The sequence below is a fragment of the Schistocerca nitens genome, chromosome 1, assembly GCF_023898315.1.
Source record: "Schistocerca nitens isolate TAMUIC-IGC-003100 chromosome 1, iqSchNite1.1, whole genome shotgun sequence".
In the NCBI taxonomy this organism is placed as follows: domain Eukaryota; kingdom Metazoa; phylum Arthropoda; class Insecta; order Orthoptera; family Acrididae; genus Schistocerca; species Schistocerca nitens.
The window spans coordinates 411780124-411800160 of NC_064614.1; the positions used below are offsets into that span (position 1 = coordinate 411780124).

A 20037-nucleotide genomic window follows, 5' to 3' on the forward strand; every position below is an offset into this window, starting at 1 on the left:
CATAGAAAGCGGTCGGTCGCTGACGGATCCACAACCCACCCATTCTTGAACTTCCTTGCCCGACCGAAGACGACGTCCACGCCTATCTTTATTCGGGTTACCAAATATGTGAAAATCACTTAGGGAAAGATCCGGTCTAAACCGAGGATGTTGCAGAGTTTCCCATCGAAGTTGCTGGAACGGAGCCTTCATCTGACTGGCAGTGTGGGGTTGGGAGTTATCGCGCAACAGATGATTCCGTCCGACAGCATTCCGACAGCAAACGTCAAAGCCAGCAGTGGAAACATCTCCGCCGCCAAGGAAATCCGAAGCTGTTCACACAAGTTCCGGTAAGCTCATGATAACCTCCAATTGCGCGGGCCCTCTGCTCGTCGAGTTTCTCGAGCGTGGAACCAGAATCAGTGCGCAGAGCTGTGAAGACACGTTGCTGAAACGACGACTCGCCATGAAGTCAAAACACCCAGTGGGATAAATATCTTAACCAGTGCTGTGATTACTTTTCAATGGAACCATACCATGGTCTTGTAGGGAGAGTGTTCGGTTTTCATTTCACTGCCACTTATATTTCAATAGGGAACAAAAACATTACTTCAGAAATGCAGTAAATTTATGCTGACAGGTATAATAATAATGGAAATTCGTAGTATAAAGAAAGAACTCGTTATTCTGTTTCCTGTGATGTAATTCACGATCAGAACCTATCATGTGTAATTAATTTTCCTTTGCAATGTGAATTTTGAATCACGCCTGTTAGCTTTAAATGTTTAAACTAAATTTTGTTTCCCTAAGAGCAGGGATGGAATGGAGCTTGAAAGAGTTGCTTTTATACCAAACTCATAGCCGACAATCTGAATTGAAAATCCATCGCTATTTTTGTACAGGATATACATAACTGTTGAAGCCGCTGGTGACGCTTATCTTCGGTGCACATGATGTCATCAAAATTGCAGGCATAAACCACTCATCGAAATCCAGTACTAGTAAAATACGCACCATAAAGATGTGACGTGACTGATACAGATCACTTCTCGATCCTGTATCAGTTCAGTTACATTGTATTTCACATACACAGTGAGCAGTACTTATCATTGGATGGTAGCTGAAAGGTTCTCACGCAAAACTGCGATTTTTGGGACATCTCGTGTCTGCTGTGGAGATGCAACAAGAAGGATTTGCTCAAGTTGGGTGACAGTTCTGGTGCGGTTCCCACGGCCTGCTCGGCTCATTCTGAAGTTGCGGTTTCCGGGAGTTAGTGCACGATGGGCGGTCGCAACGCTGCCGTAGCGAGCACTTGAGATGTGGCAAGTACCTTTTCAACATGGGTGTCAACAAGAATCCTGCCTTTCCATTCCCAAGAAATGTGAGAAATTTAGCTCCATCTCAAATTTTTTTATGCTCGGCCAATCCTGTGTGTTAAAGTGCTAGCTCCTCGAATAGTGAAAGATCGCTTAAACTCGGTGTCAACGTAGTAGTAATTTGCTTTTGCGCATTTTTACGCCATGTCAGGGAAACTTTTGCTGCCTCCCATCTGTTTTCATGCTTCGAGGCAGATTTACGTTCGTCACATTGGCTTAAGCACTGATGTCGCCCTCCAAAAGAGTTTGGGCTGAAAATAGAGAACTTTGAATTCTTAACATTCGTTACGTGGGAGTCGCCCTTTGTCGCTTCCAGGCCTTCGTCTCGTGCCGACAGTGCACTTTGAAGATTACGTCTCCCTTTTTGCAATAGCACGAGGCGTTGGTTTTATGTCAGATTTCACACTGTGAGCAGTATGCATTTATCTACTCGTAGTTATTTTTGCGCCTTGTATGCGGAGTTAAGTGGGGTTTTCCTCGTGTTTACTTGAAAATGTGAGTTGCACAGTTGAGGAACTCTTCTTTCATTCTTCTTCCAATGTCAGTCAAAGTCCCACATTATTAGCTTCAATTTTTCATGTCAATTCTCTGTGGCTTTGGTTTTCGTGAGTCACTCCATGTTAGTTTTGACTTTGATTAGATGTTGTAATTTCGATATCGACTTTTTTTTATGAACCTTATTTCCTACGACTTTTGGCATGATCAGGCGACCCGTATTTAACAATGTTATCAGGAATACATCACGGTGTTGTTTCAAAGTGGTGGTGTTTTCCTTTGTGCGCAGTGGCCACATTACTAACGGAATGCCGTACAAGATGCAAAGTTGTTTGTTTTGGTGAAGAGTGGATAGCGCTCGCACGTTTCATTTCAGAGGCCAAACCAGTTACCCATGTAGATTAGTCTCAATAAAAACGATCATGAGACCACATGTGTTGGCTTTAGCAGCTCACAGTCAAACAGTTACCTTTCGGTGTAAGTTAAACTTCGGGATACGCCACATTCTGTATATCTCCACAACATGCACTAAAAAAAGTAGAAGCGGAATACATTTCTTTAGTGTTCTGTTTGCGCACATGATTACCATACGACGAAAGCCGACACCAGATAACGGTTGGCTCATCTCACCCCCTTTTTCTCTGTCTCTATCTTTTTGTACGCTTCACAGCTTCGTTGCCACATATACATTGCAGCAGCGATGAAGGTCAGCGCTAGCTGTATTTTCGGTCTTCCCGTCCGATTTTGTGTGTTCATCTGTGCTTGCAGTCTTCCATAGAAAGGTGCATTTCACTTATCATAGTTAGCGTAATGCAGGAGCAAGGATCTCAACCAGTCGGTGTGCGTAAAGGACAACAAGACATTCGAAAACAAACTAAGATTGTTCTATCGAACGTACTGAAGTTGTGTTTACTGATATGTCCAACTGTAAAGAAGCAAGGGATAATGTAAATTTTGCGCAAACTCATAACCCGACAGGAAAAGCATGCGGTATTTCCAAATTGACTGTAATCCGTATTAACGCAGCAGTAAAGTCTTTATAATCTCCAGTTTTGAGCACGTGTGTTGATTTTCCAAGAAAGGGGTATAAACTAAAACGAAAACTACGGAATTTCACGATTTTAACAAAACGGTCGGGTATGGCACTGAACTTGGTTACTTCGTCATGTATCCGACGGGTAGAAAAATACGGGACGATCTCCGTGAAAAAATTAATAATTCTGTCTAACAGATTTCAGTTTTCTTCTCCGCTCACTTGGTTTTCTGTTCAGAAACTGTAGTGATGGACGCAACTATTTAATGGAATGCAGAGACACTGCAGTAACAAGAGCGAAGTTCTTGTGTACTATGCTCTTATTGCGTGCTGAAAACAGTGTTCTTGTATTATATATCGATAAAATATGGGTTTAAAAATGTTCAAATGTGTGTGAAATCTTATGGGACTTAACTGCTAAGGTATCCGTCCCTAAGCTTACACACTACTTAACCTAAATTATCCTAAGGACAAATACACATACCCATGCCCAAGGGAGGACTCGAACCTCCGCCGGGACCAGCCGCACAGTCCATGACTGCAGCGCCTAAATATGGGTTTCATGAAACCATACGAAAGAATATACTTTGAGACGAAAAAGAATTGCAGACATTGGCTGCGAGTGGACATTGGTTTAAATCTATGGGGGTAGTTGAAAATTTGTGCCGGACCGGGATTCGAACCCTGGTCTGCTGCTTACTAGGCAGATGCTCTGAGCACTGAGCCATCCAGACACAGTGGTCATTGCAACCGCATCTGCTACCCTAACACCCCTCCCGTCTTACCCAAATGCTCAACTTATGCACTCAGTGTGGATGTAGTGCCCGTTGCCCATTATTCTCATTATTCCTGGTTTGCATCTGTGTCCTGGCCTTGATTTTTATATACCGGGAGATCAAAAAGTCAGTATAAATTTGAAAACTGAATAAATCACGGAATAATGTAGATAGAGAGGTACAAATTGACGCACATGCTTGGAATGACATGGGGTTTTATTAGAACCAAAAAAATACAAAAGTTCAAAAAATGACCGACAGATGGCGCTTCATCTGATAAGAAAAGCAATAATGAGCGTAACAAAGTAAGACAAAGCAAAGACGATGTTCTTTACAGGAAATGCTCAATATGTCCACCATCATTCCTCAACAATAGCTGTAGTCGATGAATAATGTTGTGAACAGCACTGTAAAGCATGTCCGGAGTTATGGTGAGGCATTGGCGTCGGATGTTGTCTTTCAGCATCCCTAGGGATGTCTATCGATCACGATACACTTGCGACTTCAGGTAACCCCAAAGCCAATAATCGCACGGACTGAGGTCTGGGGACCTGGGAGGCCAAGCATGACGAAAGTGGCGGCTGAGCACACGATCACCACCAAACGACGCGCGCAAGACATCTTTCACGCGTCTAGCAATATGGGGTGGAGCGCCATCCTGCATAAACATCGTACGTTCCAGCAGGTGTTTATCAGCCAGGCTGGGGATGATGCGATTCTGTAACATATCGGCGTCCCTCTCACCCGTCACGGTAGCAGTTACAAAACCAGAATCACGCATTTCCTCGAAGAAAAAAGGCCCGATAATGGTAGATGAGGTAAATCCAACCCATACCGTGACTTTCTCGTCGTGCAATGGAGTTTCCACGTCAGTTCTAGGATTTTCGGTAGCCCAAATTCTGCAGTTGTGGGCGTTGACAGACCCTCGGAGCGTGAAATGAGCTTCGTCGGTCCACAACACGTTACTCAATCAATCGTCATCTTCCGTCATCTTTTGAAACGCCCACACCGCAAATGCCCTCCGCTTCACTAAATTGCCAGGTAACAGTTCATGGTTCAAATGGCTCTGAGCACTATGGGACTTAACATCTATGGTCATCAGTCCCCTAGAACTTAGAACTACTTAAACCTAACTAACCTAAGGACATCACACAACACCCAGTCATCACGAGGCAGAGAAAATCCCTGACCCCGCCGGGAATCGAACCCGGGAACCCGGGCGTGGGAGCCAGGTAACAGTTCATGATGCCGATGGATTTTGTACGGATAGCATCGGAGGGTACGCCTAAGTGCCAACCAAACAGTAGTGTATGGAATGCTGGTGCGACGTGCGACTGCACGAACGCTGACTTCCTCGTGCATAGATGAACCCGCTACAGTCTCCATTTCTTCTTCAACTGTCTCAGCAACATTACGCCTTGTGCTCGGTCGGCCACTACGAGGTCTATCGTCTTAACAACCCGTGGCTTTGAACTTCGAAATCATTCTCGCCACAGCTGCATTTCTCAACGGACCTTTACCCGTTCGAATCCCCTTCCTGTGGCGATAGGATCGTAACGCTGAACTAGCACATTCCCCATTCTGATAATACAGCTTCACTAAAAGCGCCTTTTCACGTAACGTCAACATGCTTCGACTGCTGGCGCATCTGATTCTCATTACAGCTCCTTTTATACACGATTGTCATGCGCAGTCACTGACGTTTTGCTGTCCAGCGCTATCTGTCGGACATTTTGTGATCTTTTTCTTCTTTAACTTCTTCTTCTTCTCCTCTCTCTCTCTCTCTCTCTCTCTCTCTCTCTCTCTCTTTCCCCTAATAAAACCCCATGTCATTCCAAGCATGTGTGTCAATTTTTACCTCTCTATCTAAATTATTCCGTCGTTTATTAAGTTCTTTTTGATCACCCTATATATATATATATATATATATATATATATATATATATATATATAGCACAGGCGAAACAGATTCAGACCTCTCACGGTATTTTATTTGGATTACTTTCATGTTTTCAGGATAAAATATGTATCACAAGCATCTATAAACTTTGAGATCATTCTTATATTTTTTCCGTCGAAATAAGTGTTTCTTTTTTCCCACAGGCTAAAGCTAAATGAAAATTCTTGGATATTTTTTGTAACGCTAGTTTTTATTTATTTATTTAATTTTCACAATGACTAGCAAGAATTTTCTTTTGGAAAACACTCCATCATATTCTAGACTAAAATAGATATGCCTAATAATTTTTCGCAATTTTTGCTAATGTTTAAAATTATCACTAACTGATGAAACTGGGAGAAGATGAGATGATGTCGATTTGTCGAGGCCAATAGTAAACCTTCAACATTCCAGTACCCCTCGCCTACTGTCTTGTAGGTTGTGCATTTTCTGTATAAGCACAAGCTATAGGCTGCCGTAAAACTGTTAACTGTAAGTTAATACGAACCATCTGCATTAAATAACAAGTGCGAGTAACGATTTCTCTGCTGCACGTAACTGTTACAGCCACGGTGGAGTTTCGTTCGGGCGTCCATTGGTAATCGCAGCGCCATTTTTTGCTGCGCCATCAGCGCCTGTTTGTCCTCGGCGACGATACTTGCAACAATACACGGCCATTGCGACAGCCGGTGGCTCTCGTCAGCGATTTGTCTCGTCAGTCAGGTGCGCAGCGCGGCGTAATGAACCTGTTTGAGTTGCGAGCGGAGAGCAGCGGCGATAATGAATTTCCATGGAGCCGCGCCCTCCTGCCAGCCCCCCCCCCCCATTCTCCGCCCTCACCCCACGGCAGTAATTGCGTCGCCGCTGTCCACGAGGCACGGCCAGTGAGGGGATTGTGCGCGAGTAATGAAGCGCCACGCCGCTGTTTATTTGCCGGGGGCTGCCGCCCTAATGAACGCGATGCCGCTCTATGATCCATGCTGGCGGGGGCCTGGCCTGTCACCCCGCGCCAGCTCTCTCTCCTCCCACACCAGGGTTCTCTTAAGGAGGTCCGTCGCGAACATTCTGCTCAGGTTTACCGGCATCCCACACCAGAGAACTCAGTTTACAAGGCATCGCATAGTTAAGCAAGAAGTACGCCCTCTTTCGTGAAATGAACACGTACTGACCGTCCTATGAACATCCAACAGGGAAGGCACAGTTAATATTCTTCCTCGTAATCTTACCGCACGAAGTCGAGACAGATCGTCCGATGGTGGTGTCACAGTTTTCCAGGCGACGCTTCACATACCCTCTTTCAAATTTACGCTACAGTCATCGAAGTATACATTTTGTTGGCTGTACTAGGTCAACGTCCTACATTCGTCCTTCAGTCACTTTTCATAAGTGCTTACAGCAGAGGCACGTGAACAGACGACAGGCTTCACCGTTCCAGAGAGACTCGTTCCCAGGCACCGGACTTCGTCGAAGCGGCTTCTGTTAGTGGATTTCCCCACTCGCGGTCGGTATCTCTGCTACAACGATTCTCCATTTCGTATTATTATTATTATTATTATTATTATTATTATATCCCTTCGTCCTCTATGGGCGGAGGATGTGGTGCCAGCTGTACAACATTCCGTTTTCCAGCCAAAACCTTCAAAATATACATAATGACGAAACAAGTATAATGAAATAATGAAAAGTTTTTTAAAAGTTATAAAAAGATTAATTTCTTTGATGTTTTCATAATTTCAACATTCTTTGTTTTGATTATTATCGATAAATATAATAAATAAATTTTAAAATATACATACTTAAAACATGCTGCAGAAGATATATATTTCTTTTAAAGCGGAACCGTGCACTTTCACTAAAAATGAGAAAAAGTGGGATTTTTCAGGGGGAGGGGGGCGTTGTTCTTTTGGGTTGTCGGGTGTGGTTATTAATACATATGTGGACTGGGTATTATCTATGGAGATCAAGGTAAGTAACTTGCTGGCAGATTAAAATTGTGTGCCGATCCGAGACTCGAACTCGGGAGTTCGCCTTTGGCGGGCAAGTGCGCTAACAGCCGAGCTATCCAACTACCACTCATGACCCGTCTTCACAGCTTAACTTCCGCCGTATTTCCGCAGTATGCTTTCGTCCAGGAGACCTAGTCCCGCACGTTTCGCAGAAGAAGTGTGGAAGGTAGGAGACGAGCTACTGGCGGAAGTAAAGCTATCACGACGCGTCGTGAATCGACTTGGGTAGATCAGATGGTAGAGCACATGTCCGCGAAAGGCTAAGGTCCTCAGTTGGAGCCTCGGTCCAGTACACAGTTTTAATCTGCCAGGAAGTTTCATATCAGTGCACACTGCGCTGCAGAATGAAAATTTCTTTCATGCGCTAACAGCTGAGCTACCCAAGCACCACTCATGACCCTTCTTCACAGGTTAACTTACGCCTTATTTCCGCATTATGCGTTCGTTCAGGAGCGCTAGTCCCGCAAGTTTAGCGGAAGAGTGCATAGTGGGAAGACAGTAAGTGAGGAGGAGTTTAATGTGCGGGCAGGGCCTTAGTATCAAGTGGACAGGAGAATAGGCAAGGGGGAATCCTGATGTTGAATAGAACAAGTGCGGATTACTTATAATAGTTGACAGGATTCATTGACAGAATTCATTAACGGAGAGATTGCATTGGCGGAAGTTGCGTTGGGATAGGATATGAAGCATGTGTAGACGTAGGGATGTTGGGATGTGGTTAGGCGTGGCACTATATCAGGATTAGTGATCAGAGGGGAAAAAGTGGCGTTATTTGCCGTAGCAGAGCATAGGCTGGATCAGTGTTTTGTAGGTGTGGAGTACAATGGAAAGGTGTAATTCTTATGTTCGGCCGTTTATTAGTTGTAGCCTATTGTGGAGTTCCTGCTGGACTGTTAGTCGGTGAGCATTCGTTGTTCGTGGAGCGTTAGTCCTATATATTTTAGTGCATTAGGTAACTGGATAGGCCGGTTGTACGTGGTTAGATAAAATCATGGAACGAAGAGTTCGGGTGGTTAGTCCTGTAATTATTGCCTTTGTTTTGGAGGGGTGTATCGTGAGGAGGCAAACGGTCCACCTGGAGGATAACTGGTTAACATGGAGTTGGAGGGACATACCCCCATTCATCTGTGCTCCACTTTCATACTTACCTTAGGCCGTCAGGTGCCCGCAACGCCATCAGCGGCACTCTCGGTCGGCGGTGATCGCATTATTTAGGCTCATCAATGTATTTTGCGGCTATTGTTTTGTTTGTCAGGGTTCATAGCAAGCAGAGCGACTTTGTAGCCTGCGTTTTTCATGTTTTGAAGTGTATCATAAAAAATAATGATTTAAGTATGTACGTTTTACTTAATTCTTTGATCTCAACATCTTCAGCCTAAGCAGTGATGAGAACTGAACAGAAAATGGGAAGTTGTTAGCAGGGGGTGGTGGCGCGGAGGGGGGGGGGGGGGAGGCGGATATCGGGGACTCGGAGTTTATGTTGGGAGCCAGTTATCCTGAGCCAGTGGGTACTTAATTATTGTCTTTCCTGTGGACGGCAGGAAAATTCAGGAAGCCAGTGCACCTTACGAGTCGGCAGGATGGTGCGCAGGAGCAAGACGAACATGACCTGGCCCCCCGAGTCATCGAAACGTAACAAACGTGGAACGACCGCGATCGTCTCGTTCGCTGTGCAAATCCTGCGCCGCTCTCCCCGGTGAAACGTTGCAGGTAGCGTAGTAGCGTAGTTTATTTCTGGGGCCGTATAACACACTGACTGAACCAGATTCAGGAAATTTTACTTAAAATGTAGACATATGCCGTGGACAACTTTTTCATTAATCAACACGACTTGAAAAATACGTAAAAATTCGCTGTGGAATTTTTTCGCATAGCAGTTGCATTGGGAACGTTACAGTAAATTACAATCATGAAAGAACAGTTTATTCATGATCGGTTATCAACCAACGACGTAGTTATAGCCTCTGTGGATTTCTCCAGCATTAGGAAACGAAAAGTTAGACATAGGGCCTAATGTACATAAAAGCTCGGCCGCTGTGGCCGAGCTGTTCTAGGCGCTTCCGTCCGGAACCGCGCAGTTGCTACGGTCGCAGGTCCGAATCCAGGGTAGTTAGGTTTAAGTAGTTCTAAGTCTAGGGGACTGATGACCTCAGATGTTAAGTCCCATAGTGCTTAGAGATATTTGAACCATTTTGTACATAAAACAAACACCACCAAGGCTGTAAATTCCGCAGAAGTCAGAAAAGTTTCCTTTAGCCTCCCACACTTTAGGTTGTTCCCACGTTCAGACCGGATTTAGCGGAAACTTCGCGAAGGTAGTACAGTAGTACAATAGGAAGAGCTGTGATACGTTTTATGTCTATAGAAGACGTAATTCCTTGCTCGTTTTCCTCTATCTCTCACAAAAGGCGCATCGCGAGCTGTTTGTTAATGGAATTGATTTCTACTGAAAAATATAGAATTGATGACTCATTCTGATGTTGTGCTTTTCCTAGCCTTCATTTGTAACACTCTTTTATGTTTCCTTTACCAGTTCCTAAATAGCGACGCGGAGGGACACAAAGAGAACGTATATAGTTGTATTATAATTAAAGTTTTCGCATTAACGCTTTTCAGCAAAAAAAACTAACAACTGTTTTCTTTTTTTCAGGTAAGAGATTGGAAAGATCAGAAATTTCGCATCAGGTAAGTATAAGAAACAGCTACATTTTCGAACTATAGTTTCCTATTTGAGAAAAAAAGCTTAGGAATCCCAGGTGGGCTACAAACCTGAGGGTTGGTTGAGTTAATTGCGTTATTTGTCCGTTATCATGGGAAAGTTAGGCTCACGTCATCGTGGGACTCGAACTGAAGTTGGGATGAATTCAGAAGAGCAAGTGCGAAACTGAAACTGTGCTCTTATTTGTGAGCTTGGAAACGGCCGATTTCCTTACTCATCCTTTCCAAATCTGAACCTCTACTGCGTCTATGTTGACTCCACTGTCGATAGCACGTTAAATCCTGATCTTCCTATTTCCTTTCCAGACTGAGTATATCATTCTGCAGCAAATTGTGCGCTGATTTGAAACTAGCTGGTAGATTAAAACTGTGTGCCGGACTGGGTCTCGAACCTGAACTTTTCCTTTCGCGGGTAAGTGCTGTACCATCTGAGCTACCTAAGCACGACTAACGACTCTCCGTCACAAGCTCGCACCGCCAGTACATCATCTCCTATCGTCCATACTTCACAGAAATTCTGCATACTGTTTTAATTTGGCAGAAAGTTTCATATCAGCGCACACTCCGCTGCAGAGTCAAAAATTCAATCCAGAAACAGTCCCTCAGGCTGTAGTTAAGTAATGTCTCCGCATTATCCTTTCTTCCGGGTGTGCTATCCGCAAGGTATACTGTGGAGTTTGGGAGGTAGGAGAATGAGGTCCTGGCGGCAGAAATCCTGCGAGGATGTGTCGTGAGACGTGCTCGGACTGCTCAGTTGGAAGAGGACTTGCCCGCGAACGGCAAAACTCCCAGGCTAGAGTCCTTATTTTCCGGCATAAAGTTTTAATATGCCAGGAAGTTTCCTTCTCTTCTCCTTCAGCTGGAAAACATTGCCCCCTTCCGGAGCAAAATGGTCGCCCGTGATAAATGATCAGTTCATACCGTGCCAGAATCAAATTGATGCTGTTATCCTCTTGTAATTCCATTTTTTCCGTTCGCTTTGGCAAATTGAGCTCCTTTTTTTTGTCGATAAGCGATGTTTACGCCCTTCGCATTAATAAAAATAACGAAAAAATATCTACATCTGCATCCATAGCCTGCAAACCACTGTGAAGTTACTAGCGGTGGGTACTTCTCATTGTATGAGTGACTAGAGACGTTTCCCATTCCATTCACTTATCGAGCGCGGGAAGAAAGATTATGTGCCCGCTGTAATTAGTCTTGCCCTGTTTTCACGATTTCACGGGGTATTTTGTGTCCGTATTTAGGCGCCTGCCTATTTAGTTCTTTCAGCGTATCAGCGGTGCTCTCCCATAAGTCAAACACACTTGTGACTATTCGTACTGTTCCTCTCTGTAAACGTTAAATACCCCTTTTAGTCTTATTTTGTACGGATCCCATACCCTTGAGCAATATTCTAAATCAGATCGCACAAGTGTTATGTAAGCAGTCTCCTTTGTAGACTGATTGCATTTCCCTAGTAGTCTATCAGTAAACCGAAGTCCATCACCTGTTTTATCCACGACTGAGTCTATGTGATAATTCTATTTCACAAGTTGTTACACGTGGGCATTGTATGAGTTGACCTATTATATTTGTGACTCGGTGATATTATAGTCATCAGATACTCGGTTTGTTCGTCTGGAGAAATGAACGACTTTACATTTCTGAACATTTAAGGCAATTTGCCAGTCTTTGTACTACCTTAAAACCTTTTTAAGATCTGACTGAATATTTATGCAGATTTTTTCAGACAGTTGTTCATAATAGATAACTGCGTCATCTTCGAAAAATTTGTTATTGTTAGTATTGTCTGCAAGATTATTAATATACGACATTAGCGACAACGGTCCAAGCATGCTTCCCTGGAGCACACATGAAGTTACTTCTACATCCCTCCAAGCTGTGGTTAAGCCACTTCTCGGCAATATCCTCTCTTGCAGGCGCGTTAGTCCCGCAAAATATGCTGGAGAACTTTGAGTTTGGAATGTAGGAGATGAGGTACTGGCAGTGTGAACCTGTAAGGATGACTCGTTAGTCGGGCTTGGATAGCCCAGTTGGTAGAGCTGTCAATCCAAGATAACTTGTTGCGTCCTCAGTCCACTCACAACCTTGGCCTGACATCCGATACGACCATAAGACATGGTTGATTGTTTAAAAGGTCCCAGGTATTTCTGTGTATTTTGTAAGGTACACATGCTGTGAGGGGCGATCGGTATTGTTGAAAATGAACACACTTCACACGCCGCGATCGTGGTTTATGAAGTGTGTTCATTGTCAACGTCTGTACATAGTCGCTACTCCGACGTAAGAAATTTGTCGTAGCGTTGCACCAAGTTTCATGTACCCTCGTCATATAAGGCAGACTTCTGTGCTTTCCGTCAATTCTGTACGCTGGTCTGCAGCTCGTCCGTGCCAGAATGCTGTCCTTATTGACAGCACTTCATGTGAGCAAGGAGATGCAAATCAGAGAGAGCCAAGAGCGGGCTGTATTGTGGGTGATGGAACACGTCCCATCAAAAACCCTGCGAGAACGCCTTTGTTGCAGCTTTAAGATGCGGCGGAGCATTATCACGAACAAGGATTTCTCTGTCACGCATGACAGTTACGTTATGCGGGCTCCATGAAATTAGGCGCAACTACTCACCATGAAGACATCGAATGACAGCAGCCACGTCACACTTAGCGGGAGACACTGTTCTTCTGGCTATCTTTACGTGCTCAGTGTGTGCTCAGAACTGAAAAGTGCGACGTGACGGGATCGAACTACATACTAGAAACACTCTGCAACACATTTGCGCGAGGCTACATTGGATTTTCACTTTTGTTTTAATTTCGGTAATAGGCGGTAATAGACGTATGTGGTGTTCTGATTCAAATACCTTTCACAAGTTAAATTATACTGCAGGCTTGATCCGTGGCTTTCAGGATGTCATGTGAGAAACGAGCGAGCTGGGTGTCACATGATCAACGTGGAGAGAAAATTTCCGCCATAATTTGCTGCTTGTTGTGATTCAAACCGAAGATTGTTATAGATATTTCAGAAAGTAATGTTTAACCAAGAACAGACAGTATAGTGTACGTATCTCAACAATAACTATTTTTTACAGGGCCTACATGTGAAATTAAATGCACTTAGCAGTGGGGCCAAATAACTTGAGATTTCTTTTCAGAAGGATTCGTGCTCTCCTCAAGATACAGTGACACGTGATTTGTACACTGCTCAAAAGAATTTGGGGAACATGTCTACCAGCGTCCGGTATGTGAAATCTATTTTGATAAGGGAGGTACCTGTGGTCCTATTGCATAGCTTGAGGTCTCCGCTTTCAATGTATGGAACAACTAAACTCACTCGCCAACCGCCAATTATGCCTTATTGCAGTATCAGGTGACCCCTCAGAGGGAAATGAGTACTGAAGTCCTACTTCTCTCTAGTGAGGTACATAGGCGGCAACTGTCTGTGCGGACGTTGCATTTAACTAGCCACATGCAGTGCCCTGTCTTGATGCAGTGCAAGCTGCAAGGACAATCCGTTTGCTTCAAGAAGGATGGACTTTCTGTATTGTTGCTACAGATGCTAATGTTTCTCCATCTGTCATCCAGAGATTGTGGACATGCTACAGGGAGTCAGGTCAGCGCACAAGGCGAGTTGGGCAAAGTTGCCCACCCATTACGACCCCATTACCTGACCATCTCCGCCTCGTGCCGTCGTACGGCTACCGAGAGAGCATTGCTAGACGGTCTCAGAAAGGCCAGTGCAGCCGTTGTACCAGGTCAGAGTGTAAGCAACAGGTTACGAGTATCCGGCTTGACACTACATCATCTCGCGGCTCGCCTTCAGTTTTATCGTTCCCATATCAACTGCCAATTTCGTCACTGGCGAAACGTGTTATTCACAGACGAGTACAGATTTCCTCTGACGCAAGGTGACGGTCACGTCTGTGTGTGTAGACGCCGTCGTGAGCAGCATGTACCAAATTTTGTCAAGAAAGTCGACAGATTCCTCCAAGGCTCTGTGATGGTGTGGGGAGGCATCAGTGTTGACAGTCTACGGATCCTGTCATTGTCCATGGTCGCTCTACCACCAGGCAGCACATCGAACAGATCTTGTTGGACCGTGTGGTGGCTACTGCATCCGGCGGTGGCCCTGAATTCCTTCTAATGCCAGTATCCATATGAAGGGCGTCAGAAGGGATGTATTGCGAATTCTGGACATTGAGAATGACCAACTGTAAGTCCCGACCTAAACCCCATCGAGCACGTGTGTGACAAGCTCGACAGACGTGTTCATCGTTGTCCTTTTCTCCCACAGACTCTCCAAGAACTCTCAAGGGATTTGATTTAAGAATGGGATAGATACCACGGGGTGATCCCCGTAGGCTTATATAGAGCGTGCCATGTCAGGCAGTGATAAATGCTCACGGAAGGCGTGCACGTTATTGAAGCTCTCAGAGTCCATTGAAAAGGACCCAGGAGGACGGGATGAATGATTGTTTTCACTTTGTTTTCGACACCTGTCGGACATTTCTGTTTATGTCATGTAAATGAACGAGGGTGTAGATTTTCGTTGTGTACTTAATTTTTGAATGATACAGTTGTAATTTGTTGGCATATCGAATCCTCAATCATTGCTCAGTGGAGTATGGCAGACGCCAAAGTAATGTTCCCCTAATTCTTTTGAGCAGTGTATTTTTACATTTCCTTCCGCGAGCTCATCCTGTTGCTGGGTCTATAGCCCGTGGTCGTGGCTCGGTGCTCTCGAGTGCCGGGGGCTCGGCCACGCTCAGGCAGCTTAGTGGGCCGCAGCTGGTGCACGGGCGATGACGACGAGGCCGTCGACACGGCCTGGTGGGCGCAGTCACGCCTCCGCTGAGGATCCAGGTTAACGACCCGGCCACCGCCACCGCGATCCATTTCCCGTGGCGCCGCCGCCGCCGCCTCCGCGGGCGATCGCTACGCGTCTCTCATTAGGGCCAGACCGCGGCCTTCGTCCTTTTCTACTGGTGCGAGATTTATCCTTCCCCGCAGGTCGATACAGTGGGTGGCAGTGTGCGTCGGACGCATCGCTTCCTAGTTATGGCCTCCTTCAGCTGACCTTTGCTGACTCTCTCCATGCCTCATCCAAATTCTCACTTATTAATATCACCTTAATACGACCCGAATTTATGGCTCGTTATTAACAGCTCGTGGAGTATGAGCACTCAGTTCCAGAACCATTAGAGTTTGGTAACGACGTTGCTGTGAGAAGGCATTTATTAAAAGGAGAGAGGCGCCAATAAATAGGGCTGTTTTAAGTTTCATCTCATAACACTGACTTTTGCTCGATATAGTATTTCAAACATTAATCCTGTAGGTTCGTTCAGGCGAAAACTTTTTCCCAAATGTCTTTTTTTTTTCATGTGCCCCTCGTGGTACTGGCATCCTATTAGTTGGTGTTTGTCGTATTAGTGGACTGTCTCGCAGGGTCCGTTTATTTAGAAAACGTTATCTAGTCATTAATTTTTGCTTGGTTATTTCACTATTCACAGGATTTGTCTCTTTTTTTATGTGCTTCTGGAAAAGTACAGGTAATCTCTAACTCTAGTTATAACAGGAACCAGGCACTATTATTTCCACTATTTATTTAACAAAACTGAACTGTTATTCATGGCAGATTAAAACTGTGTGACAGACCGGAACTCTGCCAGGACGTTTCCAAAACGACACACACTCCGCTGCAGAGTGGAAGATTTGTTCTATAGCCGTTATTGATCTGGAAGGTGAAGCGTTTTATGTGACGCAGAAGACATTTAATGTTCCTGCCGTGTATGAAACAGTCAGAGCCCGAAACGATGTGTAATTCTCGGAGTTCTTTTATTTATTTGGGGCTTAACAATACAATTCTATGTAAGTAATACCTTCGCAGTGGTTGGTTGTTAATGTTAATTATATAGAACAAGTAAACTGAAACCACCTGTAGTAATTGAAGGAAAGGTAGGATTCAATGACTTGCAGACATCGACCTCATGACGGGAAGTGAATATACCCATGGAGAAGCGATCGATTAACTTGCTTACGGAACAGTCCCACCTCATCTTCAGTATTATAGAGGAAATCGAGGGAAAAAAGACCTTCATCCAGATGACCGGATGGGGATTTGATCTTTTTACCTCGCAGGTAGAAGAGTAAGAAGTGAGATGTGTGATACTGTCCCATCGTCTACGAAAACGTTCGAGAATGGTTCCGATAAGGAGTCCAGTGACCAACCCACATTTCTTCTCCCCCCCCCCCCACCCCGTTCGATCATCACAGTTGCACACGGAAGATGTGAACTCCAACAGCCCAGCCGTCACCGACCACTGTCCGCTAGCTGGGTGATCAGCGTAACAGAATGTCAGTCCTAAGGGCCCGGGTTCGATTCCTGGCTTGGTCGGAGATTTCCTCCGCTCAGGGACTGGGTGTTGTGTTGTCCTAATCATCATCATTTCATCCCCATCGACGCGCAAGTCGCCGAAGTGGCGTCAAATCGAAGGACTTGCACCCGGCTCAAGGTCTACCCGACGGGAGGCCCTAGTCACACGACGTTCACGTTCACCGACCACTAATCGTCCTGAAGTGTGTCGACGCGCCATTGGTGTATAAAATAACGATTGTGAAACTTTAATCACTCAAAACTAATGGCCCAAATGAATCAAAACTGGGATGATATATTTAGTAATGTTCCAGCAGTAACTGCTGAAGATTAGCAGAGACACGAAGTTGACGTACCCCAGCAGTGCCCTGTCGTGTGTACCTGAAAGCGTCAGTTCAGATAGTGAAGCGTCGTCAGACAAAGTGGAAACGTTAAAGCAAGTGTCCGTGTACGTCGTCGACTGGGTGCAATTAAATGAGAATTACCAGTAAGCGGTATGATTGGTGGCCGAGAAAAGATTTTGTCATATCGAGGCCTTTTTAGCTTATGTGGGACATACTGTTAAGACAATGCCTGTTTGTGTCTAGCTGTAGAAAAGAGGATCGTGTGCAGCTGTGAGTTGGCCACCATCATGTTTGCATGACCGTACAGATGCGCGCTTTGCTCAAATGCTGTGTTTTCCAAGGCAGGTTTTATGAAATTAAAGCTATAGACATGAATTATATCCTGTTCTTGATGGTCGTGTCTCTAGTAAAACACTTCATTCTCAGAGTTGTTGCATGCAAGTCTATTTAATTTAAGATCAGTTTGTTGCATATGCACGTTTTTAGGAGGCAGCTTACTGTTATCGTTGTGTAATAATAAACCATAATAAATAATCTGTCCAATTACTGCCCACCAGCCTCCCAGTTTTCCGTTGTGTAATTTGCCTCTCATCTTCTGAAAATAATGCCGTCCCAATATTATATGCTTTTAGCTCCTTCCCCCTTTTGTTTTTGTTAATCTTGGCAAGACTAACTGTGCAATACTTTGTCTGTAATCCACTATGAAAGAGAAACTTAGTTATTCCTTTACATAAACGCTACTTAGTTGGTACTATTTTCGTTCTTAGTATGCAGTTCGCAAATTTTATTCCTTGGTCGTGTTGTCTATAATGACACCTGCGATGCGTTCTGAACTTAGATTTCGTTAGTCTTCGGTGTCACGTAATGCCTGCTACCACAGAATTTACTTTGCTGTTGTTCCGTCCTGTGTAAAGTAACATCCATGAAATGGACTAGGTGTCTTTCCGTGGGTTGTCTACATTGTTCTCTGGCCTCCTGCAGTAATGCTTCTGTCCGCTCTTCTGACTGCACGTGAGTGGCAAGCGTGTAGCCCTTTCCTGGCTTCGTAGCATTATGAAAGTCTTCCTCCGGATGCTTGCGTAGCTCTCCTCTGTTTCCCGCCGTTCATTCTACGATACCAGTGTCACGCTGTGGTGTTCCTAATGTCGCCAGTGTGCTGGTTTTTACTTCTTCCTTCTTTTCGTTTATTTTGTTTAAACCTGGAGCGCTCACATGAATGACGTAGTTGATCATTATTCGGTGACGACACAAATAATTCTTTTACGGAAGTAACCTACAGAGTATATCATTAAAGAGATTGTCACAATAAACCTAAGATACTCATTTTATTTGAGTCATGGATGTTTTGCGATATATGTACGTCATTAAGATTTTCTTTTCATATAACATCTGTCGACTTCTTCTCCATACTAATTCCTTCTGTAATGTTGTCACACGTTTCCGCTGGATGTGTGTACTCGCATTCGAAAAGAAAATAGTGAAGAAATTACTTAATCTTGATGAGACTGACATTTCTGAGATTCCACATAGTCATATTGTTATTATAATTATGACCATAATTATGATTGTATATTACTTAAATACCACACAAATTGCAACGTTTACTCACTGAGTCTGGTTAGATGTAAGGGATAGTTTGAAGGCCCTAATCTTGCTAGGTCAAAAAGGGGTAGAAATAAATAAAACGAGAATATATAACATAGGTTGATTCTTGCAGAGAAGATAACAGCAACCTACCACTTTTTGTTATGCTGTTAATACACACAAATAGCGCCGTTACCATCATACGGTTTATTCACTTTAAGACACATTTTTGTTGTAACTGGTGTTAGTTTTCACCTTTTATATAAAGTAGACTAAAAAGAATGACACACATTAAAAAAATAGACCGTAAGTCGCGTAGGAACCAATCAAGGTATCTGAAATAGATCTTGGTCTTGGCAGTTCCCCAATACATGGGATTTCTCAAGGAAGTCTGTACTTCTGTCTCTTGTCTTCGGTGATTTCCAACATCCTCACGACTGGCTGCTGTTCTGTTTGCGAAATGCAGAGCCAAACTCTACACATTGACTGACATCTCCTCCTAGTACTGTTTGGCCACCGGGAACACACAAATAACCTAAATAAGGATGCCTGTCAGGCGTTTAAACTACCGAACGCTCGAATCCGTGTTCAGTGTCTTAATTATTGCGTCACCTCGCTAGGTTGCCCGTTCCAGTAGGAGTTGTATGTATAGAAATCCTCTTATCAGAATGATTTCTTCTCTCTAATGTGTCTTCAGTCATGTATTGCAGAAGTATTTCACTCTTTCTTGTCCTTCAGTATATTCCGCAACAGTCCACGGTCATTAACGGTCACGTACATTTAAAAAACTATCATTTCATATCGTTATCAAGCGTGTGTCACATCTCGCCCTGTTTTCATTTTTTAGTTTACGTGAAACATCTTTGCGATGTATTTTTTCCAGTTGTCGTTGTTTTCAGCCAACTAACCTATTAATTAAATACACTCTAAGACAAAAAAAAAAAGACACATCACGAAGGAATTATTCGAATGGGACAGAAACAGGTAGATGTCATATACATGTACGGACAAAACAGTGATTACAGTTTTGGTCATCGGGGTCTGGAATATCATTGACTGCAGTAGAACTGTCTTCCTTGATGAGCCCCATTTCGAACTGAGCCCATGTGGCCAACCTGACTGTCGCCGGTCAAACGAACTGACAACCAGATGTGATCGTATCGGATGCCATTTGTTTTCGTAGCAGGACGCCTTTGGTTGTTACTCATGGCACCGTTACAGCGTAGCGGTACGTCGACGATATTCTGCTTCCCGTTTTGTTGCCGTCCATGGCAAGCCATTCTGAGCTTACATTTCACCACCAAGATAATGCCCACTCATGCACTGCGAGAGTTTCTACTGCTTGTCTTCGTACTTGCCAAACCCTGCCATGGCCATCAAGGTTGCCGGATCTCTCCACAAATGAGAACGTTTGATG

At 44.3% G+C, this 20037-nt stretch overlaps 1 protein-coding gene and 1 non-coding gene across 2 annotated transcripts in view; one reads left to right on the forward strand and one right to left on the reverse strand.

Annotated features, from left to right (window-relative positions):
• Positions 1–20037, forward strand: part of LOC126249766 (uncharacterized) — a 1113531-nt gene that overhangs the window by 727959 nt on the left and 365535 nt on the right.
• Positions 3545–3617, reverse strand: Trnat-agu (transfer RNA threonine (anticodon AGU)). The gene has a single exon. It is a non-coding gene; the product is annotated as a tRNA-Thr (tRNA).